General features: G+C 44.0%; 1 protein-coding gene across 2 annotated transcripts in view; it reads right to left on the reverse strand.

Annotated features, from left to right (window-relative positions):
- Positions 1 to 27,902, reverse strand: part of P2RY10 (P2Y receptor family member 10) — a 108,649-nt gene that overhangs the window by 56,551 nt on the left and 24,196 nt on the right. Inside the window, exon 1 of one of the 2 annotated variants that reach the window (XM_056808844.1) lies at positions 14,173 to 14,513. The exons of the other annotated variant lie outside the window; for it this stretch is intronic. The gene's annotated coding sequence lies outside the window, so the exon portion shown is untranslated. Of the gene's footprint in view, positions 1 to 14,172; positions 14,514 to 27,902 lie in introns of those variants that run through there. 2 annotated transcript variants of the gene reach the window in all.

Below are 27,902 nucleotides of genomic sequence, written 5' to 3' on the forward strand. Positions count from 1 at the left end.
AACAGGACTAATCTACCCTGCCCTCTGGCCTCCGAATTTTCCTTGCTCATTGGCAGAGTCCATGGTGTGATTTCAGTGGTGCAGGCCTGGCACCCCAGGCTAGTTAGCTCCCCTATAATCTCTCTCGCTGCCTGACCCCTTGCTCCCAGAGTAGAGTTTTTTCTGGACTACAATGTAACTTTGGAAGTGTATGTGTTTGCTTCAGGTTGTGTTGCTACTAATAGATTTGTGTAATAGAGGCAATAATGCAAGTCACATAGGTGAAAGAAAACTACTTGGACACCTTTCCTTAACTCCAATCAATGGTCTATCAAGCCATCGGGGATCTTAGTTAAATCAGACTCAACTTAGGTCAGAGGCACTCTACTGACTTGGGTTCAGCAGCCTCCTTAGCTGGGTGTGGGGGCCCATAGCTAACTATAACAAAAGAGATGCTGACCTGTCCTTAGTAGGGAGAATCTATCTAGTTATTGTACCCCAGAAAATGGAAGCCAAAGCAGAGGGCCCAGAAGGAATAAAGTCTAGAAGCTGGTAGCAGAAAGAAGCTTGGCCATGCCCTGGGCAGAGCCATCCAGCAGAGACAATCTCCTCGGAAGTAAACATAAGACCAACGCCAACCGCAAGCCAGTGCCAACCAACAGCTGACACAGGGTAGCCATCTGATAGGGAACTCACATGAGAAAGTGCTATGATTGCCTTCCTTTAGATCTTGAAGGTCTAGCTTACTCAGTTAAAACAAAGCTGTCCCTGGGGACCAAGAGGAACAACCCAAGGATTAGAGTTATTTGACAGCAGAGAGGGCAAAGGACAGCTTGGGAACTCCATTTAGGAAAGGTAGAAAAATATAGCAGCTGACATTTATACAGTGCTTGAAAACTTTCAAAGTGTGACCACACACACACACAAACACACACACTCTCTCTCTCTCTCTCTCTCTCTCTCTCTCTCTCTCTCCCTCTTTATCTCTTTCTCTCACACACTCTCTCCCTCTTTATCTCTTTCTCTCTCCACTCTTGCTTTCTCTCTTTCCCTCTTTAACTCTTTCTCTCTCACACACTCTTGCTTCTCTCTCTCTCTCTCTCTCTCTCTCTCTCTCTCTCTCTCTCTCTCTCTCTCTCTCTCTCTCTCTCTGTGAATCTTCATAAATCCTGTGAAGTAAGTGCGACTCTTATCCTAGTAGTACAGATGAAGAAATGAGGCTGAAAAAAGTTAAGTGACTTGACCCAAGTCACAAATGTCAGAGGTAAGATTTGAACTCGGGTCTTCTGTCTTTAAATTTAATGCTCTTGGAATGCATATTCAAACCCCAGCTTAGCTCCTTATTTGCTATGTGACCTTTGCAAGATCACTTCCCTTTCAGGGTTTCAGTTGCCTCCTTTGTAAAATGCCAGACCTGGATTAGATCAGAGGTTCTGAACCTCTTTTGTTTCCCGGATCTCCTTGGGCAGTCTGGGAAAGCCGGATAAATAATGATTTTACATGCAAGGAATAAAATCAAGAGGGTTATAAAGGACCCCAATAATATTGAAGTGCAGTTGTCGAAATTTTAAAAGTTCCAAGTTTCCAGACTCCCCTTGTGAAAATGCTCCACAAAGTAGAGGTCTACAAAGTCCAGGTCAAGAACCTTGGGCCTAGATGGTCTCTCAAATCCCTTCTAGTTCTGACATTCTCCATTCCATGCCAGAACAGGGGAGCACACTCCGCGAGGTCAGATCACATTCCTGGGGTGTACTGACTCCTCCAGAGTACACGGTGCCCCCCCCATGTGCACGCATGCACACATACACACTTCCTTTAGCTCACATCCCACTCGGCCTTATCTCTTTCTTCCACAAGGTGGCAATGCAACTACACTGCCATCCATAAGTCAGTGGCTCAGCTTGCCACTTCTTCACAAAAGAACACACTCTCAAATGATATTTTCCCAGAAACCTCAAAGAAATCACCACTGAAGATGAAACAACGTCAACCACTACCATTTCTCTGGCACGTTAAAAGGTTCCCAAATTGCTTGCCATTTGGCAGCACCATTGGGTAGAGAGGGGGAGTATTCTCTCTATTTTACGAATGAGGAAACCAAGGCTTTGATAGAAGAAGTGACAGTGGAAGAAGCTTGGATTCAAATCCAGCTCTTTCCTACCTGAGCCTTGTTTTATCTGCTAAATACAGGAGGAACACAAAGAGAAAGTCCTTGCCCACCCCATGTTTCTGGACAGGGTGGGAGATGAAACACAGAGACCTGGCAGAGATAATCGGAGACTGTTTAGAGCATTCTATGTGTCCAATGAGTGGCATAGGTTGTAGTAAGTGGGCTCAGACTCAGAGGGGAAAATGGCTATGGGCAGAGGAGATTAAGGAGAGTGACAGAGAAGCAAAAGCAGTGAAGGCCATAGGGATGCCTCCATCTATGAATTCGGAGCTGGGAAGGGATTTCAGAGGTCATCCAACCCAACTCTCTCATTTTTTAGATGGGAAAACTGAGGCCCAGAGATGGAGGGGAAGTGACGTGCCCCCACCAAGATCACACAGCTAGTAGGTCACAGGAGTGGGGTGTAAACCCAAGGTCGTCTGACTCCAAATGCAATTTTCTTTCTATTATAGCTTGTCTGAGGATAACATTCCTTGACTACAAGGACATTTCTTTGAGAGGCATCATAGGCAATGAGATAGGAGAGGCCAGTGGAAGCCTAATTTTAGAAGAATCTCAAATACGCATGAAGGAGGCAAACACCACCAAAAGAGCTTCTTATTGGCTGAGACTTAAGTTTAAGCTAAATATTTCCAACAAGCAGAAAATATTTGAGCACTTGCTATGTGCCCACACTGTGCTAGGCTATCTGGGGAAGGGTATCTGATCTCAAGAAGCTTGCAGGCCAGGGGGATTATGGGGAGAAGAGCCAGAAAAACAAAATACACATGGTAGATAGTACCTAATAAGCATTAAACGACAGACATGCTACTGACTGTGTGTGATATAGAATTTGAAAACCAGCAAGTTTAGTAAATCAGCCTCGAACAGCCTGGGAGATCTTCATCTCATAGTGAGGCAGGTGAAAAGAAGAATCCTTTCTGCACACACAGTTCTCCAAACTTTAGGATGGGAATTCTCAATTTCAGTCAAGATTTCCCAAGTGACTACATTGTGTAAGATTTTGTGTGCACCACTGGGGATATGAGGATAGAAAACAGCACAGTCCCTGCCCTCAAAGAGCTTAGAGTTCACCAGCAAGATACCAGATCTGGGAGTCGGAGGACTTGAGGTCAAATCTGGGCTCTGCTCCTATTGGGAAATGGTCTTCCTTTAGATAAGCTTTAATTTCTTCATTGGGTATGGAAAGATCCATCGGATTCCCTTCCTTCTTAAAATCTTGGAACCCCCAAATTGTGTCAAAGATTTATGGGGTGTGGAGTATTATTCACAATCTACAATGTATGCCAAAAGAAAGAAATTGCAAAGGGTTCTGGGTTCTAGGCAAAGGAGAGATCTGAATATAGTGAACGAGGGAAATGTGAGACCAGTTGAGACCAAGGGAAGTTTTATGGAATACGTTCCAAGAGCATTTTTGTTATCATGACCTCTTTCATTAATTCCTCCAACTGCTTTCCCTTTGTCTTCCCATCTGAGTAAATGGTTTCTTGTACCTTCACCTGAATGGCCTTGAAGTATGTACTAGAAATCCCAAATCTCCATGGGAAAGAGGAATCAAACTATGGCACTGATGGAAGATGGCCCTCTGAAAAATGTGAAAGATACTGGCCTTGATCTTCCAGGCTCCCTGACTTCCCTTTTTGAGCATCCAATCCCCTTTTCCCAGGGAAGGCTGTACCTTCTGGGCCAGAAAGAGCCTCAAATTTAAAACCAAAATATCTGGGTTTGAATCTGGCTCTTCCACCTACTATCCATGTGACTTTGGGTGAGCCCCTCTTGGGAGGCCACTGGGCCACTTCCAAGCCAACGATCATTTTAGTAGCTCAGTGATGTCATCTGCATAGGTACTCCCCCAACCAAGCCAGATCACGTTCTGTGCCTTTCTTGTCCAAATCCCTGCCCCTCTTCCCAGGAGCCTTCTGAAATGAAACATTTGGTATCTTTCTGTTGGTATTTCACATATCGGAGGTGTTAGGGGTCTTGATGGTCAGCCTTAGGGGAAGGTAACACTCGGGGATTACCCTAAGGAATGGCCCAGAGCCCTCTGTCATGGCAGATCATATCTGTCTCATCCCTTGCCAATAGCTTTAGACTGCCAGTGCCCTGCCATGAATACTGATGACCCCTGGAGGGCCTCAGTACTAAGATGGTGGCTGATAGTTATTCTTGTAAGACCTTGTAGGGGCTTGGCAGTCTAGCACTCACCACTGAACTTCAATGGCAATGAGAAACCTCACAGAAGGAAGCTAAGGCTTCAAGGCCCAGCCATATAGTGCTTCTCTAGCTACCTCAGACAGCTACAGTGGCCTTCGCAGTCCTTGTTGACAACACAGCTCCCAGAGTTCACTAGGACTACCCAGACCGCACGGGCTCACCCCACAGCCATCTGTGCCACTTGGTGTGAGGCTCTGAAGACTGGTCCCAGAGCCTCTGCCAGACCCAGCTCACATTTCTGGGAATTTCCTGAGCTCGGCTCAAATCTATGAACAAAACTCTGTCCCTGTTTCTGAGGGAGATCTTGGAACCATTGAGAATCAGGGCTAGGTTTCAAGTCCATAAGGAAACCCAGATGGCTTTTTACTCCAAACAGTTCTCCCAGCCACATTCTCTGGCCTGTAATTTGGCCTTTCGTTGTCAGAGGCCCGACCTCCAACTGACAGGAGTGGAGGTGTTTAAGTGATTTTGCTGGCCTGTCACTGAGATGGCTGTTACTATAATGTTCTTGATGCTCAAAATCCATGTAGTGGGAAGAGCACTGATCTGGGCACCAGGGGACCTGGGTTTGAATCTTGGCTTCAACAATTACTGCCCATATGACCTCGGGCAAGGCAAATGGCCTTGGCGCTCTAGCCTCAGTTTCCTCCTGGGTAAATTTGGAACAACACTTGAATTTCCTACCTCGTGGCCCATGGAGGGATCGAAACTTAGTCTCATGAATCTAGCACTCTAACCTAGTGGTGTCAAAGTCGGCCAAACTAGGGCCACCGATCCTCTCAGAAAGACAGCTTTGGGCCACATATTGCCTTCATTTTCCAATGTAATAATAGTATCTGTTTTATTATCTTTTTATTTCTCTTGTTCGATATTTTCCAATTACATCTTATCTGGTTTAGGCCACACTCAGGAGGGTTGGGGACCACCTGTTATTAACATCTCTGCTCTAAGTGAGCTAGCCAGTCACATATTGGTTAGCTCCAGGGAAGACCATTCATCAAGAGGACACTATCAGGGGGAAGGGAATAAGCATTGACATAGCACCTCCTACATGTCAAGCACTTTACAAATATTATCTCACTGGATCCTCAAAACTCCTTGGAGGTAGGTGCTATTATGATCCCCACTTTACATATGAGGAAACTGAGGCACAGAGTGGTTAAGTGACTTGTCCAAGGTCCACAGCTACTAGTGGTGTATGAGGCTGGCTTTCAGCGAAGGTCTTCCTAACTCTGGGCCCAGTACTTTTTCCGCTATGTTGCATAGCTGCCTCATCAATTAAAAGAATTTTTTAAAATCCACCCTCTAGTCCATAATGAATAGTAATAATTTCTCCCTCTATGTTGTGCTTTGTCGCTGTGGCTGCCTGATGTACAATGACACCAAGCTAAGATAGGAGCACTAGCCTTGCCCCTGCAGGGGCTCTTTTCCCTCCAGTTATTGAAAGATCTTTTAGAATGGGCTTTGCACTAGTGCTCTACTAGGGAGAAGAGATAAACCCCAAAATCTCTGAACTGGAAGGGCATTCAGAAGTCATCTAGACCAATCTGTACCTTGGTAGGGATCCCCTCGATCCACTCCAGACAAGTAATCATCTCATCATCTCTTGAAGCTCTCCAGTGAAAGGAAGTCTCTCTCTTGGTAGCGCATTGTACTCTTGGGTAGTTCCAATGGTTAGGATGTTGTCCCTTATATTAAGCTAAAATTTGATTTTCTGGGGGCACATTTAATCCTTCTTCCACATGCCAACCCTTCAAATATTTGAAGGCGGCAATTGTAGCTTTCCCCCTGCCCTGATCCTGGAAGACACCTTTCCCCTCTGGGAGAATGGCCCCCGGTTCCCTCAATCATCCTGGTTTTGAGTCCTGCCACTTTCCTGTGCACTCCACTGTGGCTGCCTTCCCGCTTATCCATAACCTGCAAGAACTGAACACAATAGTCTAGATGAGGGCCATGGAGAGCAGAATATGAGAGAAGTCCCGCATGTCGAGCAGACTCTCAGTGCAGCCCAATATCCCCTTATTGACCCATATTGAACTTGCTGTCTCCGAGGAAGCTAAATTGAGAGAGCTGCCCTTGCAAGGTTCCCGAGGTGGCTCGTGCTTCACGGTCATGCCTTCATTGAAGAGCAAACCATCTGGGCCAACCACAAGCCTAAGGCTCTCTGTGTACATTGACAAAAGCTCAAAGTCAAAATTCAGCCTTGGTCAAGCTCTATTATATGGTGCCAGCAGTCCAATACAAGGACTTTGGTTTGCTTTGCTTTGGAGAGCACTCAAGAGCCAGAGCATCCAATGGTGATAACGGAAATCTCTGAAAGTAGTAGCTTCGGTCAAGAAGCTGGGGATAAGTGCTCCTAGCACACTGCTGGCTGTGTGACGGGCTGGACCATGCACTGTAATCTTCTTGGCTGTCCTTCTGCACACATAGCAACTGATGTCAGCAAGGCAAGACTGCGTAGTCTGAAGAGCTATGGTTGTAGTCCAAGGACCTGAGTTCAAATATGGCTCTGTTACCATATGGGTAGTTTTGAGACCAAGTCAATTAACTCCTCTGAGTTTTAGTCTTTTCATCTGTAAGAAAAGGGGCTTCCACAAAACAATTGCCAAGGCCCCCTTTAGCCTTGTATCTCTGATTCTATGGTCTCCACTTTGGGATGTCTTATGCCAGGGTGGCAAACACATGGCTCACAGGTGCCTCCCGGCCCAGGCCTCAGACTCCCAGCACTCCCAAGTGCCATTGAACCAGATTAAAATGGAACTGGGAAATATCTAAGGAGATAATTAAAATACCATAAAACATAATCAATATTCCATTTTAAACCAAAGTCAATTATGTGGCATACAGGGATCCTTCTATGCAGTTTGGGTGCTTCCATTTCTATTTGAGTTTACTATCTCTGCCTTATACCAGGGCTCACCATTGCCTGAAATACTTTTGCCAAGGGACAAAATCTTTTTATTCCACAAATAGAAACAAGGCTTAAAAGAGAGGCAACATATTCACACTTCGATTTGCTATACCATCCTTTCCCAAGAGTAAATTCTTTTTATAAAACCCTGACCTTCCACCCTAGAATCAATACTGTGTATTGGCTCCAAGGCAGAAGAGCAGTAAGGGCTGGGCAATGGGGGTTAAGTGACTTGCCCAGGGTCACACAGCTGGGAAGTGTCTGAGACCAGATTTGAACCTAGGACGTCCCATCTCTGGGCCTGGTTCTCAATGCACTGAGCCACCCGGCTGCCCCCCACCAAGAGTAAGTTCAGATGGGGATGGGGGAAGAGAAAAAAAGCACTGAATAACTGAAGGTAGTATCACCAACAAGAAAAAGGAGCCTGGGGTGGGTGAAGAAAAACTTCTCACACTTGTTCAGGGCTCTATCCTGACCATCAGAGTCCTCATCTTTAAGTACTCTATCTACAGAGTATTTAGGGATTGGCGCTCAAGTGCCAGCCATGCCCAGTGTTCCGAAGAACCCAAAGTGAACATGGTTTCCAGTATATTCCTCCTCTAGGACCTGGTGACCAGCAATGTGACTTTTTGAATATTCCTGTTCCTTAGAGGTTAGCACACAGGTCCAGCCCATGACAAATCGTGAAAGTTATCTCACTTCAGAGCCCTTTGCTGAATCTCAGACTAACAGAATCGAAGAATTGGGAGAGACTTCAGGAGCTTGAGTCCAATCCAAGTGTGGAAGGGCTATGAGCTAAGGAGATGAGATGTGTTCTGCCTGGCCCCCAAGAGTAGAATTAGGAGAACTGGACAGAAGCTCAAGAGCCAGAATTTCTTCTACAAGAGCAGCTCATCAGCAGACCTACCCTTGAACATTCTTCTAGCAAAGGGGAAGCCGCCACCTTCCGAAGCAGCCCATTCTGCTGACTGTTCGGAAGAAAGCTGAAATCTGCTCTCAGCAGCTTCCACCAATGTCATCTTGTTGTGCCCACTCTGAGATTACCCTTCAGATATTTGAATATACATAGCATGGGAGGAGCAGCATGATCCAATGGAATAAGTCCAAAATTGGTAGTCAGAGGACCTGGGTTCAAATCTCGCTTCTGTCATTTACCATGTGGGACAATGTGTAAGTGACTTACCCTCTCTCTGGGTTCCAGTTTCCCCATGGACAAAATGAAGGGATTGAATTAGGTGGCAACCTCTTACCTCTAAATCTATGACCCTAAGATATCATGATAGACTTCTTCTCTATGAGCTAAAGATCCCCAATTCCTTCAGCCTCCTGGCTGCCACTTTTGGGATACTCTTTGGCTTATCAATGTGCTTCCTAGAATGTAGAATAATTAGTCTGACCAGGGCAGAGTATGGAGCGGCAACTTCCTTTAGTAGTAGATGGAAACTGCTTCTCTTGCAGCATGCAACCTGAGACATTATCACCTTTTCAACCATCATAGCATCTTTTCAACTATCGTAGCATCCGGATGATTCCCAGGGGGCTAACCCCTCCCGATCCGACTAAGTATGTAGTCCCGTCTCCTCCATTTTGAACTTGTGATGTTGCCACCCTCTGACCCTTGGTACCCATGGTACCCATGGCCTCTTTTCATGAGTAAGGTTTGCCACCGGGGCACCTACCCAGATATCTCTGCCATTCTCATTCAATTTGACCTTTTGGCCAGCTGTGAAACTGGAAGGCAATTGGATGGAGTCATTCCCAATAAGATGTTCATGATTACAATAGCATTCAAGGAGTTTGAAAACTGACTGGGAATGTGTAGGATCACAGATTTAGACCTGGAAGGGATCTGATGAAGAAGTGGAGGCCCATGGAGGTGATGGTACTTGCCAAAGGTCACACAGAGTATACTGACTCTAAAGCAGATGGTGGATTGGTACCACATGAATAATGGAAATGCCAGAGTGGTATATGCTTTTCTGACAAATGTAGTGAGTGGCACCATGAAATAAGAAAACCGATTAAATTAGAAAACACCCTTCCCTTATGTCTTAGCATTCATTCTAAGACAAAAGAGTGACAAGGGCTAGACAATGGGGGTTAAGTGACTTGCCCAGGGCTACATAGCTAGGAGGTATCTGAGGCCACATTTGAACCCAGGTCCTCTGGACACCAGGCCTAGTGCTCTAACCACTGTATAACCTAGCTTCTCCCAAATGGATTGGTTTTTTTAAAGAAATAAATCAATTCAACAAAAATTTATTAAGCACCTGTAGCACCAGGCACTGTGCCAGGGTCAGAGGATACAAAGACAAAGTCCTTGCCCTCAGGAAGTTTATATTCTCCTAGAGGAAACCATATATACTGAGTTAAGTAAATCCAGAATATATGAAATTCCAAAGGGGAGCAAGGAGCAGTCTTCTTGTAGGAGGTGGTACTTGGGCAGGGCTTTGAATGAAGCTTCCAAGAGGCAGAGCCAAGGAGGAAGATGGGTCTGTGCAAAGATTCTGAGGTGGGAGATGGAATGTGGTATATGGGGAAACAGCAAGTAGGCCAATTTGGTTGGAATGTAGAGTACGTGAGGGGGAGTAACATGTCAGCAGCCTGGAATGAGTGATCTGTGAACATCTTCCCAAACCCCAGGGTCTTACTTCTACTGGGGGAAGGGAACTGGCAGGCCTCCAACTGCAGGCCTGCCTCCTTCCAGATTTCTGCCGCAGGGCCTGGAGAGACTCCTGGAAGACCAGTTCAATTTTGAAACTCAAATAGAACCTATTGCCATGGCTAATGACACTGCAAACTGGGCCTGTCGTAGCAATATCATCCTTCAGAGTAATCTCCCTGTGAAATGATATATGTAGACAGCCACTGCACAGTGGGGAAGGAGGGGTTTCAGCAAGAGGTGTTGCCACCATGATTGAAGCAATGTCAAATGGATAGGTGGAGGAAGGGGGAAAAGAGAGACCAGAAGATCTCCTAAGAAGCTGTTACAATATGCCAGGCAAAGGTGGTGAGGCCTGCATCCACCTGGTAAAGGTGGGACAACAGGAGAAGTATGGGAAGAGACTAATGGAAGAGATATTATGAAGGGAAAAGACTAGGACTTAGTAACTGTAGAAAGGAGAATCAAAGGTGAGTGGAGCCTGGGTAACAGAAAATGATGGGGCCATTGAAGCATCTAGGGAAGGCAGTAAGAAAAATGAGCCATGCAGGAAAGATGAGCAGTTTAGTTTGTTGGATGTCGAGCCAGAGGAAAGGCAGGGCATCCAAGAGGAACTGTCCAGAAAGTATCCAAGATGTTGGACTGGAGATTAAAAGAGCAGTCAAATTGGAGAGGGAGACCGGAGATTCACCCACATGGATAACAGGGTATATGGGAGCAGAAAAAGGCAGAGGGTTGAGGCCAGAACCTTGGGGAATGGCCACATTAAAAGATGTAGAAGGAAAAGGACCAAGGAAAAGAACTATAGACTCAAACTCCTAATAGCAGAAGGAGACATAGGATAATGCAGTGTTGTGGCCACTGTCAGAGGAGAGACTTTTAAGGAAGGCCTGGGTGGTCAGTCACTGTCAAACAATAATGGAGGGTCCAGGAAATGAAGGCTAAGAAAATCATCCTTGATTTGGTATTTCTATAATGCCTGGCATCCTTTGCATCACATTTTCAGAAGAGTGAAGGGAACAGAAACCAAATGATGACTGGTAAATTATGGAGGCCCCAATGTAGAGGATAGGCTCAAGAAGCTTAAAAGGGATAGACCAGAGGTTTAGAAGATCCACTATGGGAAGTGATAGACCCTCTTTGATACCATATTCCATGCATGCATAAAGTAGACTGTGGGTTAGCATGCCTACACAAGGGGGAAGTTATTCAGATGCCAGGGATCAAAATAACTGGAGCCTCTTTCGAACACTGTTCTGAGCAGTAATTCATTGCATATGTCCGAGAGAATCCAAAGCCAGGCCAAGAAGACTCAATTAAAAGTGTATGGCTAGTTCCGTAGGAAACACTTGGCACATGTTCTAAGTGAAATGCAGGTGTGTTAATTGCTCTCCTAGGAACCCAGCCAGTGTGGGCAGTTCCTGGAGGGACACTCGGGAAAACGTTTAGAAAGCTCTTGCTGTTTGAAAAAAGGTGGGCTGGTTTTCCATTTCCTGAGCGCCATTTGGTTGTTGCCATTCTCCCTCATTTCCTAAATCAGTTTTTCCACTGGAGCCATCTCCTTCCACCCAACCCTGAAGTAAATGCACAATAAAGAAGAATTGACAAGGCAAGCAATTCATAGACACTGATGATACCTTTGGTTAAGAATTGCTGGTAGAAGGGGCAGCTGGGTAGCTCAGTGGATTGAGAGCCAGGCCCAGAGAAGGGAGGTCCTGGGTTCATATCTGACCTCAGATACTTCCTAACTGTGTGACCCTGGACAAGTCACTTAACCCCCACTGCCTAGCCCTTACCACTCTTCTGCCTTGGAACCAATAACCAGTATTGATTCCAAGACAGAAAATCGAGGGGTTAAAAAAGGCATTGCTGGTGGAAGTCAGTAGTGGGGACCAAATGGGCTTCTTCCTTCCAAGACAACATTTTCACTGGAAGCTGGGAATATACAATGGCGAGACTGTATAGATCACATGGAATGTGTGAGCCAGGAGGTCAAGACTCAAGCACAAGTTTTCTGACCCCAGATCTAAGGCTCATCATGCTCCACCTAAATGGTTTGTTAAAACAAGATCAGGTTTAGAGGACGCAAAGGCTAGACACAGAGGAAAATTATAGGAGAAGGAGTACTGGGTTGGAGTCAAGAATCTTGGATTCAAATTCTAGTTTTGCTCCTTACTATCCTATCTGGGTAACTTTGGACAAGCCCTGTAATTGGGGGCTCAGAAAACAAAAGGAGTCCCCAAGACCTCTGCGAAATCTAGATCTGGATTAATCAAATGGCTTCTACCTCCTTAAACAGAAGGAGCCTTCTCCTTCACAGGCACTAGACTTAAAGGCAACTTAGAGATCATGTGGTCCTGGCCCTGCATTTTGCAGATGAAGAAACCGAGACCCAGAGACAGCACGTGACTTGCACAAATGTCCCTAGCGAGGAAGAATCCGAGCCAAAAATGAAGCCAAGTCTCCTGACTCCAGGGCCAGTGGCCTTTTTTTCCCCTTTCATCATGAAAAAAGAGAATGAGGCTGGCTAAAGAAGGGAAGTCATGGGGAAAAGGGCAAAATCTCCCCAGTGTGGTCCTCATTAAGCTCATTCTCCAATGTTAGCAACCTCTCTTATTTGGTATGCGCTGCTCTGGAGCTGCATTGTGAACAAGCTTAGAAGAGCTATTAGTATTCAGTGTAAAGAGAACACTGGCCACACAAAGGGCATCCAGACAATGAACAGACCCCACAAGTCCCAGAAAGGTGAAAAGCAAGCTTCTGGCAGTGAGCCACTCAAAGTAAAAGCAGAAAACTTCAGAAAAGGGGCTTTCTCCAAGTCCCTAGAAAATAAAGAGGGAGGGAAAGAAAGAAAGAAAGAAAGAAAGAAAGAAAGAAAGAAAGAAAGAAAGAAAGAAAGAAAGAAAGAAAGAAAGAAAGAAAGAAAGAAAGAAAGAAAGAAAGAAAGAAAGAAAGAAAGAAAGAAAGAAAGAAAGAAAGAAAGAAAGAAAGAAAGAAAGAAAGAAAGAAAGAAAGAAAGAAAGAAAGAAAGAAGGAAAGAAGGAAAGAAGGAAAGAAGGAAGGAAGGAAGGAAGGAAGGAAGGAAGGAAGGAAGGAAGGAAGGAAGGAAGGAAGGAGGGAAAGAGGGAAAGAAAGAAAGAGGGGAAAGAGAGAGAGAGAAAGAAAGAAAGAAAGAAAGAAAGAAAGAAAGAAAGAAAGAAAGAAAGAAAGAAAGAAAGAAAGAAAGAAAGAAAGAAAGAAAGAAAGAAAGAAAGAAAGAAAGAAAGAAAGAAAGAAAGAAAGAAAGAAAGAAAGAAAGAAAGAGAGAGAGAGAGAAAGAAAGAAAGAAAGAAAGAAAGAAAGAAAGAAAGAAAGAAAGAAAGAGAGAGAAAGAGAGAGAGAGAGAAAGAAAGAGAGAGAGAGAGAAAGAGAGAGAGAGAGAAAGAGAAAGAGAGAGAGAAAGAGAAAGAGAGAGAGAAAGAGAGAAAGAGAGAAAGAAAGAAAGAGAGAAAGAGAGAAAGAAAGAGAGAAAGAAAGAGAGAAAGAAAGAAAGAAAGAAAGAAAGAAAGAAAGAAAGAAAGAAAGAAAGAAAGAAAGAAAGAACGAAAGAAAGAAAGAAAGAAAGAAAGAAAGAAAGAAAGAAAGAAAGAAAGAAAGAAAGAAAGAAAGAAAGAAAGAAAAGAGGGGCTCCCAAGGCTATGGGAGAAGGAAGGAAGGTTGGTCCTTGGAAAATTCTTTCCTCAATGTGGATTGTTTCTCCTGCTACAATCACTTCCTAATAACAGCTCCCCCACAGCCATAGCATCCTCCTTTACCAAAAAACAAACAACTCCATAAAATCTGCCCCAAACAGTTTCTGCAACTGCAACAGAGTGTGCAGCATTTTATACCCGTCTACCACAGCTCAAAAGAGAGGAAGGAATGTCCTGGCGTCTTAGTCACAGAATGGGAGAGCTGGAAGGCACTTTAGCGGCCATCTAGTCAAAGGCAGCCAACAAAGGAATTCCCTCCATGACATACCCAATGAGTCCAGCCTCTGTTTGAAAATCTCCAAGGAAAGAGAGGATGCCACTTCTCAGGGGAACCACTTCTGCTTGTTTTAGTTTATTTTAAACATTTTTTATCCGAAACGTAAACACTAAAGAAAGTATTTCCATTCACGAATCAGAACACAAAAGGGAGATTTCATAGGAAACCTGTGAATCTCCATTTCATACCACTGGCTTTGAAAAAGTATATAATAAATCTGTTCCTTACTTTTAGAATGATCTTGCTTTTCTGTTTCTTTCTTAGGTTTCCTCTGTTCTCTTCTGTACGTTAAAAAAAAACACTGTTAGATGGGGATCTTCTTTTCCTGGAATCACTATTGCAACTTCCTCCCCCAATTAAAAAACAAGAGAAATGAAGAGAAAAAAATCCCCATGTAACAAATAAGCATAGTCAAGCAAATGAATCCAAAAATATCTGCCCTTTTCTGTATCTTGTGCCCATCCTCTTTCAGTTGGGAAATGAGAGACATGCATCCTCACTGGTTCTCTCAAAACATGGTTAGTCACTGATCATAATTCTTAAGTGGTTCAAAGTCATTTTTCTGTACAACCTTGCTGTCCTTCAATTCTGAGGGACTTATGAGAAAGAACACTACCCACATCCAGAGAAAGATCTGTGGGAGCAGAAACACAGAAGAAAAACATATGATTGATCACATGGGTCGAGGGGGCCATGACTGGGGATGTAGACTCTAAATGATCACCCCAGTGCAGATATTAATAATATGGAAATAGGTCTTGATCAATGATACATGTAAAACCCAGTGGAATTGTGCATCGACTACGGAAAGGGGTTGGGAGGAGGAGAGGGAAAGAACATGAATCATGTAACTATGGAAAAATATTCTAAATTAATTAATTAAATAAAAATTTTCAATTAAAATAAACCTTGCTGTCCTTGGGTGAATTGTTCTCCTGGTTCTGACCATTTCACTCTGTGTCGCTTCATACTAAATCAAATTCTCTGAAATAATTTCTTTTGTTCAAGTCAAGAACACATGTGATAACCAGTGGAATCATGCGTTGGCTATGGGAGAGGGAAAGGTGGTGGGAGGGGGGGGGGCAGGGAGGAAAAGAAAATGATCTTTGTTTCCAGTGAATAATGTTTGGAAATGACCAAATAAAATAATGTTTAAAATTTAAAAAAAATTTCTTTTGTGATAGTTTATATTCATATGCCATAATTGGTTCAGCCATTCCCCCATTTATCAAGATTACCTATGGCACACCTTCAGATTCCAGTTATTTGCTTTTATCCCCACCTCCCCTACTTAAAACCCCCTCCCCCATCTTTCTGCTTTCTTTCTTTTGTCTTTTTATTGATTTCATTCTATTTTTCTCCAATTACACATAATATAGTTTCTACAATTTTAAAAAGTATTTGGAGTGGCAAATTCTCTCCCTCCTTCCCCTCCTCCATTGCGATGGTAAGCAATATGATATAGATTTTTACATGTGCAATCATGTATGAAAAACATTCTTCATATTATTCCCTTTGTGCAAGGAAGTTCAAAGGAAAAAAATTTTTAAAGGACAGTGAAAAAAAGTTTGTTTTGATCTAGATTCAGACTCCAGCAGTTCTTTTTCTCTGAAAGCAGGTGCCTTTTTAAAATCATGAATCCTTTGGGATTATTTTCAATCATTTTATTGCTGAGAATAGCCAAGTTATTCACAACTATTTATTGTACAATGTTGCTGTTCCTGTGTACAATGTTCTCCTGGTTCTGCTTATTCCATTCTGCATCAGTTCATGGAGGTTTTTCTAGCTTTTTCTGAAATCATACTATAGGAAATGATGAACAGGATAACACTATTCCATCATCATCATCATCATCATCTAATTTGTTCAGCCATTCCCTAATTGATGGACAGCCCCTCAATTTCCAATTCTTTGCTTCCACAAAAAGAGCAGCTATAAATATTTTTGTACAAGCAGATCCTTTCCCCCTTTTAAAAATCTCTATGGAATACAGACCTAATATTGGTATTACTGGATCAAAGGGTAAGCACAGTTTTATAACCCTTTGGGCATAGTTCCAAATCATTCTCTAGAATGGTTGGATCAGTTCATGACTCCACCAACAATGTATTCATGTCACAATTTTGTCACACTCCCTTGAACATTTATCATTTTCCTTTACTATCATATTGGTCAGTCTGATTGGTGTGATGTTCTCAGAGTTATTTTAATTTGCATTTATCTAATCAAGAGTGATTTAGAACATTTTCTCATATAGTTACTCATAGCTTTAGTTTCTTCATCTGAAAAATGCTTACTCATTTGAGCATTTATTAATTGGAGAATGATTTGTGGTCTTATAATTTTTATTCATTTCTCTATATATTTGAGAAATGAGACCTTAATCAGAGAAGCTTATTGTAAAAATTTTTCCCAGTTTGTTTTTTTTCCTTTCTAATATTGGTTGTATTGGTTTTGTTTGTATAAAGCCTTTTTAAATTACTATAACAAAAATTATTCATTTTACATCTTACAATGTTTTATATCCATTGTTTGGTCATAAATTCTTCCCTGCTCCATAGATCTGACAGGTCAACTATTCTATGTTCCCCTAATTTTCTGATGGTATCACCTTTTATGTCTAAATCATATACCCATTTGGACCTTATCTTGGTAAAGGAGGCGAGATATTGGTCTATACCTACATTTTGTCATACTGTTTTCCAGTTTCCTCAGGAACTTTTGTCAAAGCATTTATATAATTTCTGATGCTGATTGTTTTCCTAATGTCAAGTCATCCAGAATAGTATACTTGTCAGATCTTTGGGAAAGGAAGGATTTTAAGGCCAAGCAAGAGTTAGAAAAAATTACAAAATGTAAAATAATTAATTTTGATTATATTAAATTTAAAAAGTTTTATACAAACAAAACCAATGCAACCAAAATTAGAAGGGAAGCAACAAATTGGGAAAAAATCTTTATAACAAAAAACCTCTGAAAAAGGTCTAATTACTCAAATATATAAGGAGCCAAATCAGTTGTGCAAAAAAATCAAGCCATTCTCCAATTGATAAATGGTCAAGGAATACAAATAGGCAATTTTCAGATAAAGTAATCAAAACTACCAAAAAACACATGAAAAAGTGTTCTAAATCTCTTATAATTAGAGAAATGCAAATCAAAACAACTCTGAGGTATCACCTCACACATAGCAGATTGGCTAACATGTCAGCAAAGGAAAGTAATGAATGCTGGAGGGGACGTGGCAAAGTAGGGCCATTAATGCATTGCCGGTGGAGTTGTGAATTGATCCAACCATTCTGGAGGGCAATTTGGAACTATGCCCAAAGAGGAATAAAAGACTGTCTGCCCTTTGATCCAGGCAGTTTGTATCCCAAAGAGATAAAAAGGAAAAAGACTTGTACAAGAATATTCTGCACTCTTTGTGGTAGCAAAAAGATTGGAAAATGAGGGGATGCCCTTCAATTGGGGAATGGCTGAACAAATTGTGGTATCTGTTGGTGATGGAATACTATTGTGCTCAAAGCAATAATAAACTGGAGGAACTCCATGTGAGCTGGAATGACCTCCAGAAACTGATGCAGAGTGAGAGGAACAGAACCAGGAGGACAATGTACACAGAGACTGATACACTCTTGTACAACTAAATGTAATGGACTTCTCCATTAGTGGCAATGCACTGATCCTGAACAACTCAGAAGGATCAATGAGAAAAACCACTATCCACATCCAAAGGAAGAACTGTGGGAGTAGAAACACAGAAGAAAAACTTGATTACATGGGTAGAGGGGATATAGTTGGGGATGTAGACTCTAAACTAAGTGATCATCCTAATGCAAACACCAACAACATGGAAATAGGTTCTGATCAAGGACACATGTAATACTCAGTGGAATTGCATGTCAGCTATGGGAAGGGGTGGGGGTAGGGGAGGGAGAGAAAGAATATGATTCTTGGAACCAAGGAATAATGTTCTAAATCGACTAAATAAAATTTCCAAATAAATAAATAAATGAAAGGTTTCGGATACTTCCTAATTGTGTGACCCTGGGTAAATCACTTTATCTCTTTTGCCTGGCTCTTACCACTCTTCTGCCTTAGAACCAATCCACGGTATGGATTCTAAAATGGACGGAAAGGGTTAAAAAAGAAAGAAATTAAGGGAATAAGCCTAGGCAAGAGGGAAACAAGATGATCACTTTTTGCATATGATATGATGGCCTGCTTGGAGAACCCCAGAGAGCCAAATTAATGGAAGCAATTCATAACTTAAAGTAGTAAGATATGAAATAAATCCACAGAAACCATCAGTATCTCTATGTATTTTTAAAAAAAAGCAGGAAGAGAGAGTAATTCTATTTGAAATAACTACAGAACGTAGAATGTATTGGGAATCTACCTGCCAAGGCATGCACAGGAACTCTTATAAATCCAACTACAACACACTTTACAAAAATAAGAGCAGATCCACCTAACTGGAGAAATATTCATTGCTCACAGGTAGGCTGACAATACAATCAAAATTACAATATTATCTATCATCCATTTAGTACGTGCAGGATCTCAAGGGAAAGAAGTGCTGTGGGGAGAACGATGAAACAGACAGTTTCAGAGAAATCCGAGGAGACTTGTAGGAAAAGACTCCTTTCTGGGCCCCAATGATGAAGTCTCTTCCCCACCACCTGACAGAAAGAGAAGAGACAGACTCCAAATGAAGACTAAGACGTGTATTTTTGGACACAGCCAATGAGGGAATTTGTTTTCCTTGATTGGGTTTTATTACAAAGGTCTGTTTGGGTTGTTTATTTTTTCATGGGGGCAGGAAGGCTGGAGGAAAAGGAAATGTTGGGATGAGGATTCTGACTGAACCTCCCCCAAATGAAAAGAGAACACGAAGAATTCAGAGGCAAGCAGTACAGCTTTGAGAGATACATGATGAGGTAAGTTCTATATAGAGAGATTGAGAGTTCCATCCAATCCTTTTGCCCTATATCAGTGAATCTTTTGGAGACAGAGTACCAGGCCCCACCCTCCCTCAGACTCATTGTCCACCACCTTACCCCAGACAGGGGAGGGAGGAAGTGCTCCCATTGGGCTACTGGGCAGAGGGGCAGGGGATGAAAGGCATGTGGCCCAAGTGCTCCACTTCCCTCCAGCTCTGCTGCCTGTGAGCCGCCCACCTGACACTGTGCACCCCCATTGGGCTGCTGCACAGAGGGGTGGGGTATTTGAAAAACTGTCATCAGGCACTGTGGAGAGGGGGAGGGGAGCAGCTCTTCCAGAGTCCTTTTGCTTTTTTAGCGATGAACTGAAGGGGGAGGGAAGGTGGCTGAGTGCCCACAGAGAGTGCTCTGCATGCCATCTTTGGCATTCATGCCATAAGTTTGCCATCACTGGCCTACATTATAGCTGAAGATGTTCATTTTATTTAGTGTATGTTAAGGTCAGAAGACGAAAATAAAATAAAAAGACAAACGAAGATAGACCTGAACAATGAGAGACCCTGATTGCTCCTGATAAGGCCATTCTGGTGTAATAAAAATGGCAATACTAACCCAAGTTAACTTACTCATGAAGTACTGTACCAATCAAACTGCAGAAGGATTACTTTCTAGGGCTGCTTCTCTGGCTGTCTCCCAGCTTTGGTATCATCTTCAGCTTGGAAATGAGCAGGTCCATATTTGCACTCAATGTCTGTGTTTTGAGTCGTGTTTTCCAGCTGGGTCTAGACCAGACCCTGGGCTCTTGGGTTAGAGTGAGAGCCATTTCCATAGAAGCATACCAAAAGAACCACTAAAAAACCCTTGACCTGCAATACCAATGTTTGACCACAAGAGGGAGACATCAGGAGGTGGGGCACAAGTAGAAAAGCCTATCTAGAAAAGCTGAGAGCAAAAAAAAAAAATTCCTACTGGGCCTGCAATAGCAGCGTCGGGCCACAAGAGGGAGACTGCAGGAGATGCCTCACACTATGATGGAACACACAAAAGAAGGGGTCACAAACAACTCAGGATTACACATACTGTAACAAGGTGGGTCACCTGGGAGGCCGGGTCATGTGCAACTGAGGTGATGCAGCTTTGGGGTGCGAGACGCAGAGTCACATGAAGCACAGAGTCATGTGGGCCAAGGTCACATGTGACTTCAGCTCAGGAGGAGGGTCACGCAGGCGCAGAATCACCGAAGGGAAAGACAAAGGGGGGAGGGGTCACTTGAGGTGGGGGTTAGACGCAATGGAGGAAGTGACATTACGCTGGACTGGTCATTTGGTGTCACAAAAAGGGGCCACATGGGGGCCAAATGACCCAAGGGAGGGAGCACACAAGGCTGCAGGGTCCCATGGGGCACAGTCATGAGCAATGGAAAGGGGTGGGGTCATATGATATGAAATGCTATGGTTAGCCCCCAAGAGGTCATGTAGGTTAAAGAACACAGGTGATCGGGTCCATGTAGAGGCAGAGTGCCTCTCACCATGGGTGGGTGGGGTGGGTTCACTAGCGTCACATAAGATGGACAACTTGGACGGAGCCACACAAAATGGAGGTCCTATGAGCAAGGAAACACATGATGGGGTTCACAAAGGGGTGGATTCACATGAGGGAGAGAACACATCTGGGAAGGGGGCTTAACTGGTGGCATGGAAGATGGATTACTTCAGGTGACACGAGACACAGGGTCACATGGGGAAGGATGGTGTGTGATAGAGGTCACGTGGGGAAGGGAACACATATGACAGTGTTCACACTAGGGTGGGTCATATGTTCTTCAGGTGATGTGAGGAAAGGAACACATGTGACAAGGTTTATGCAAGGGCAGGGTCACATGACATGGAATATGCAGTGGGATAACCCATGAGAAGCAGTTATATCACTCTTGGGGGGGTTGGGGAGGGCAGGTTCACATGGGGAAGGATAACATGATGGAGATCACATGGGGAAGGGAACTCAGGTGATGGGGTAGGAGTGGGGTCACATGGTATCATGCATGCCATCACCCGCGACAAGGGGTCACTTGGAAGAGAACACGGGGCAGGGTCCATGAAGGGGTATGGCATGGTTTTCACACGAGGTGTCAAGTGGCAGCTGGGTCACAAGGGAGGGTGCACACACGAGGAGAAGGTAGCTTCACTGGCAGCAAGGGAAATGTAGGACTTCAAGTAACAAAAATGCAGGGTCATGTGGAACGTGGTCATGGGAGAAGGGGTTTCTGTAGGAGCAAGGCCACATGGGGGCAGGGAATGCGTGACAGGGCTCCCACAGGGATGGGCTCCCACACAAAGTAGGGTCACATGGAGGAGAGATGTGTGGCTTGGGGTCAGGGATGTCAAAGGGTCACACAGGGTGTGGGATGGCTGCCTGAAGGGAGTTACAAAGGGACAGAGTCATATGGGGTGGGATCACATGCCAGGGTTCACACAGGAATACCCTGTGCTGTCACACATGAAAGATTTCCCAGAAGGTGTCACATGGAGGCTATCATATGAGGGAGGGAACACATGGGGAGGTTTCATGTGGTATATGGTCATGGGCAACAGAGGTCCCATGAAGAAGAGATTTACACAGGGGTGGATCATGTTATGTGTGCCATGGGTTTACCCACAAGAAGTAGTCAGGTAGGGGTGGGGTTCACGCTTGGGGAGGCGGACAGCTCACGTGGGGTGGGTATACTCAGGGCATCTTCAACCACCATGGGGGTTGGTTCAGGTGCAATGGTGGTCTTGTGGAGACGGGTTGGCGCAGTTGTAAAGTCATGGAGTATCACACATGCCACAGGTTCATGAAGGGCCCAGGGTCATGTGCAATCAGCCTCACATGGGGTAGGTTCACACATGACCACTATCACCCACAGAGGGAGGTTATGTGGGAGACAGGGCCACGTGGAACAGGGTCACACATGACTTGATGTCAAGCATGATATCCTACTTGGGGTTACACACAATGGGGTGTCATACTAGGACAGGAACCTGCAGAACAGGGGTCTGGAATGTCTGAGGTCACACGGGATGGTTGTCATGTGGAGGGGGCAGGATAAGACGGTCACAGGGGCAGGTGCGAAGGTAGTTCACGAAGGGCCTGGTCTCACATGATGTATTATGTAGGGTCATACACAGTGTGGTTTCACACAAGACATGGAGTCACAGGGGGTTCCACTTGGCATGAATTGATGTCATGCAAGCTGTACAACTTTGGGTCATGTACAACGTGGGTTCACACACAAGGGGAGAGGATCATGGGGGAGCAAAACATATGTGGCATAAGCCTTGATGAAGGTTCAAACACAACAAGGTTCACGTGGGGGTGGAAACATGCGACAAGGGCCATGGAGTCTGTGGGTCAAAAGGGGGCTAAAGGGGGATGGATCATGCTCAATCCAGGGTCAAGCAGTGTCATACACATGATGAATAATTCAGATTACAGATGAGAAGTGATCATATGGAACGCAGTCACACAATAGGCTAAGGTATGTAGGAGTTGGGTCTACCTACTTCCAGGAGCTACCCAGGAGGTGGTCCTAGTACCATATAGAGTTTCATAGGAGAAAAAAACAACCAAATAACCAAATCTAGTTGTTTTTTTAAAAAATACTTCAAATCACTATTAGAAAAATACAAATTGAATAAATATATAAAATTAGAGAAATGCTAAGAAAATAGCTCAGGTTCTCTCCCTCACACACATCCCAAACAAAAATGAACACATTGTTGGTGAAGCTGCAATCTTGTCTAGTCATTCTGGAAAACCATCTGGAACAATCCGTCACTAGCACTATGAGGCTTAGACCCCAAAAAGGTCAGAGAAAGAGGGAAAGAATCCATGGGGACAAAAAGATTTCTAACAGTTCTGTTTGTAGTGTTGCAACATTGCCCATAAACTAGGACAGTGATGGCGAACCTCTTAGAGATGGAATACAAGGCCCTGCCCCCAACCCACCCACCAGACTGAGTGCTGTGCCCATCTGTCCCTCAGAGACCATGTGCTGTGCTGCTCCTCCCACCAAGTGCTGGGTGCACCCCACCTCCTCTTACCCTACACAGGGGAGGGAGGAAGCTCTCCCACTGGGCTGCTGGGCAGAGGGAATGGGTGAAGTGAGGAATGTCCTCAGCAAGTGTAGAGAGTGGGAGGGGAGTAGCCCAATCTCTATGCTCCCCTCTAACTCTGTCACCTGTGAGACGCTCACCTTACCAACCCTGGGCACTTCTATTGAGCTACTAGGCGGAGAGGTGGGAAATGTGAAAAATGTCATCAGGCACAATGGAGAGGGGCCCTTTGCCTTTCTAGTAGTGAACTCAGGGGTGAGGTGGGGGAACCATGTGCCCACAGAGAGCTCTCTCTGTGCTATCTTGGGCACCTGTACCATAAGTTCACCATCACTGAACTAGGGAATAGCCAGCTGAACAAGTTCCAGTATACAAATGTCTAACTCTGGTTCCCAGCACAGTGCCTGACACATAGTAGGTACTATCATTTGTTAGCTATCTATCGTTGTGATTATTTTACCATTTCTCCCAAATGCACAGCCTTTTAACAACAGCCAGCTAGCCAGTGCTCACCACAGTGCAGGCACTGAGCAGACCCCTAATAAATGATCCATTTGTCCCCAGATTAGCCAATATGTGACCTACTTATTTTAGTCACCTAAATAACTCAATCACAAACACTGAGGAGCAGATTGTTTACCCAGCATCAACCCCAACAGAGATTGGTGTCCACCATTCTGACTTCAAGACCAGACTGAGAAGACATAAAATAGATCCAAGTGACTTTAGACCTTCCTCTTGCCTCTCACATCCCATCCCAGGCACTTAAGTTCTACCATTAAACATTCATTTCTTTAGGTCGAGAAGGATTCCAGTAACAATGCAAAGTAGACCCACAAGGGAAAACACCTTCAATTACTGTTGGCTACCATTTTAATAAGGATCAGTCAAATTCTGAAGATCCTGGAGGGAATTCCTTCAACCTTCTACAACATTCACTGCCCATAATAGACATTCAAATGCTTACTCTAACATTTCTAGGACCTCCGATTTCATAGCAATAACATAGAATAACTTAGAGTTGTTGAGTCACTGAAGACGCCATCATCATATGGTCACTGTAGGAATATGCTTTTCCAAATTTATGCAGACTCACCCTTGGACAAGAGACATACATAAGTTGTCACTGGGCCTGTAGTTGAAGCCCTTCCAGCTTGGTAGGAAATTACAAAAGCTTGAACTCTACTGGAAGAGTCCTTGAGTACTCAGGGTCACCTTGGTGCCATAATGAACAGGATGAGATTATTACTCTTACAGCGTTAGTGGGAAAAGCATTCAGATATTTCCTAGAATTTTCAGGCCTAACATATCTTTGAGATCAGCTAGTCTGATTCTCTCTTTTTAGAGATGAAGAAATTAAGACTCAGAGGAAGAGAAGTAACCTATCCAAGATCATACAGCCCTGCAGAACTTGGGTTCACTCCAGGTTTTCTTACTCCAAAGCCAGAGGCTCTTTCCACTACAACAGGAGTGCTACAATGGTGCCCATGAAATATTAATCTCTCTGTCTCTGTTTCTGTGAGTGTGTGTGTGTATGTCTATCTCCCCCTCATTTTCTATTCCATAAGCCTCGAGTACACTGAGAAGAAGGTAGAGATGGAGAGGAGTTTAGGACTAACTTACTTTCTGTGTCTTTCCCAGGCTACACCATCCATTGTTCTTAGTTACCTTTTTTCACAATATCAACCTTTTAATTTTTCTCTCTCACACTTTCCCCCTCTGCAAAGATCCTGACAGATGTGGGTAGTCTGTTTCATCAGGTTAGGCTGATATTGATAGTACTCTGATTAAACGGGCTTGTGTGGCTGGCTTAGAAGCCTGACCACCAATGGGAACATTGTTCTATTAGAAAATATCTTCCCACTCCAAGGGCCTGGTTTACAGAACTTTTGGAACACAGCCCTTTATAGACAGGATTTGATTGTATTTGTTTGCCAGGCCAAGTAAAGCACAGGTCCACTCAGTGTCCTCTCCTTTAGTATTCCTTCTGCCTTTACTTCTTCCTCATCCATAGTATCTCAAGTTAGAAAGGACAGCAGTGATCATCTAATCCAACACATACCTGAAAAAGAATTCCCTCAATAACACGTCCAATGAGGTGACCAGCGAGGGAAAGCGTGCTACTAGCTCTTGAGGCACTTTCACCTTGGGACAACTCCAACTGTTGGGAAATTTTCCCTTGTTTCTGCCTCTGCGATTTCCAGCCATTCTCTCTAGTTTTAGCCTCTGGGGCCAGAGAGTACAAGTCTGATCTCAGTTGCACAGGATGGCCTTTAAGAGACTTGAAAATGGTTAGCATGTCTCCCCTAAGGCTTCTTCCTGCTCAGGCTAAAGATTTCCCATTCCTTGAATTATTCCTCACATAGCATGAATTGGGGCCCTTCATCATATCAGTTGCTTCCTTTGGATTCTCCAGTTTATCAGTGTTTCTAGAAGGTAGTGCTGCCCTAGTGTCCAAAGCAGGATGCTCTGGGTGTCACATGACCAAGGATTTTGCCTCTCCAATCCTGTCTTAATGGATCCTAATATTCCATTTGCTTCCTCAGCTGCCAACTGCCCTATTGCCCTGTTCACTCACAATGACCTTGTGGTTCTTCAGAATCCTCTGGTCTTCCCTACACTAACCACTGTCTAGCCAGGCCTCCCTCAACTTGTACTTGTGGAAGTTAATTATGAGAACCCCAGTGGAAGATTTTAAAGCTAATTCTAACTCTTGCATTCAGCCCAGTGCTCCAGCCTGTTGAGATCTTATTGAATTTTGACCATTCCACAACATATTTGTTATCCTTCGTGAGGATGTATCTGCTTGGTGTATCGTTACTACTGAGCAAAAATGCCCAACGGCAACAGGAAGTCAAGCTCCCAGTGCTCATGCGACCTTCTGTAGAATACCAGGTATATCAGCATCTTGAAAGTATTATTGATACTGTACCTTGTGTGTTCATATACCAGACTCGTGGTCATGTTACTTATTGATTATCATATTTTCAAATCTTCAGTCCAAAGGACAAAAGAATTCCTGAGCAGGACAATATTTGCCACAGGGTCCTAGCTCCCACCTTGTTAGACCACATTCCTTACCAAGTCACATGTTTGATTAACCCCCTCCTCTCTGATTACGTGATTGTCAATTGAACCAATGTTAAAACCTATGCCATGTCACATGTTCATTAGTTACCTCCCACTCCACATTCCTAAACTCTCCAATAAAAGTTTGAGGACACGTGTAGAGCTCTCTCTCTATTCCATCAGAGGGGCAAGCACAATGGAGCCCATATTTTTTAACTCCTTGTCTCTGAGTCTTTATTCCTCTCTCTCTCTCTCTCTCTCTCCCTCTCTCCTCTCTCCATTTTCCCTCAGTTTCCAATCTCCTTCTCAGGTATCCACCCACAAAAATATTAATATGTAACTGCAGAAGGTTACACCTTCTTCCAAGCTGATGTGGAACACTGAAGGACCACTCTTTCAGTTCCATCATTCAACCAAGTTCAAGGATAAGGTCCTTAACCCAACAGTCACCTAGCCCATTTGCAAAGGCATTGCTAAAATCTCAGGAGGCCATTGTAATAGCATTCTGATTGTCTGTCCTGCTTCCAGTGCCTCCCATTCCAATCCATTCTCTACAGAGTAGCCAAAATGGTGGTCCTAATGGCATAGATCTGCCCAGGGTTTCACACTACTCTTCAGAACTTGTGCTAGCTCTGTATTGGCTGCTCCAGGCCAGCGGTTCTTAACCATTTTGGTGTTGTGGACCCCTTCAGTGAAGCCCATGTATCCCTTTGGGCAATAATGCTTTTAATTGCTCAGTTTCCGTTAAAAGTAAGTGAAAATAACAATGTCTTTTTTCCCCATCCAAGTTCTTAGACTCCCTGAAATCTACCCATTGGAACTGTCAGGTATTAAGAACTTTGCCCTAAATTAAAATACAGACCATTTATCCTGGCTTTAAAGGCCCTCTACAGGTTACCTCGAGCCTTCCTGTCTGGCCCTGCAGTTTGCTCCCTTCACAAAATCCACCTTTGACCCAAAGCAGATTCCTGGATGTTACCTCCTTGGCCTTCATGCGTTTGCAAAAGCTGCCTTGGGTCCCTGGGATGGGTTCTGTTCTCATCTCTAGGTTCACATTTCTCCTAATCCTTCCAAGGTCAGGTGAGGCTCCATCCTCTACTCAGCACTTTATGTGATCCCTGGACAGATTCCATCATGTATGTGTGTACGTGTGTATATGTGTCTCTGTGTTATCTGCATTCATGTCGTGCCTTCCAGTACATCATAAGCTCTTTGAGGACAGGAGCTTTGACCATTTTTGTCTCTGTGTCCTTAGCACCAAACACAATGCCTAGCACTGAGTAGGTGCTTGATTAATGTTGGCTGCATTGGATTGTTGTAGGAAACCTGCCCCATAAGAGCTAGGTAGCCTTGAGCAAGTCATTACTCTCTGCCATTTGCTCTTCCTTGCTGTACACACCCTGTTTGGCTGTCACGGGACTCAGATGGGATCAGTTACCTCCAAATGTTACCCAAATATTAGCAATCGGTATTGTCTCCTTAGAGGCTGGCTGTTGGATTAGACAGAAATCATGGACTCGCCGATCTCTGTTGATCTTCATAGGCTTTGACATGGTTCTCAAGATCTTTTATTCAGAAATGAAAGTTCCAGAACAAGTTTACTCATCACAGATGATGTGAGCTCCGTCTTCCCCGTCTCAGGGTCACCTCCCACTTCAAAACTAAATGAACTCCTCCCTTGGGCATTCCTGGGGGGAAACTATTCTAGTTATCGACTGACTTTGGAGAAGTTCAACTTTGCTCTAGTCTAAAGGGAGTGCAGCCTAGTGTCCTCTTGTTGCCCCTAACAACCACTTTCATTGTGTGACTCCTCTGCTCAAGAAATTATCATGGCTCCCTGTTTCTTATCATG

Source organism: Monodelphis domestica, chromosome X (assembly GCF_027887165.1).
Source record: "Monodelphis domestica isolate mMonDom1 chromosome X, mMonDom1.pri, whole genome shotgun sequence".
Classification (NCBI taxonomy): domain Eukaryota; kingdom Metazoa; phylum Chordata; class Mammalia; order Didelphimorphia; family Didelphidae; genus Monodelphis; species Monodelphis domestica.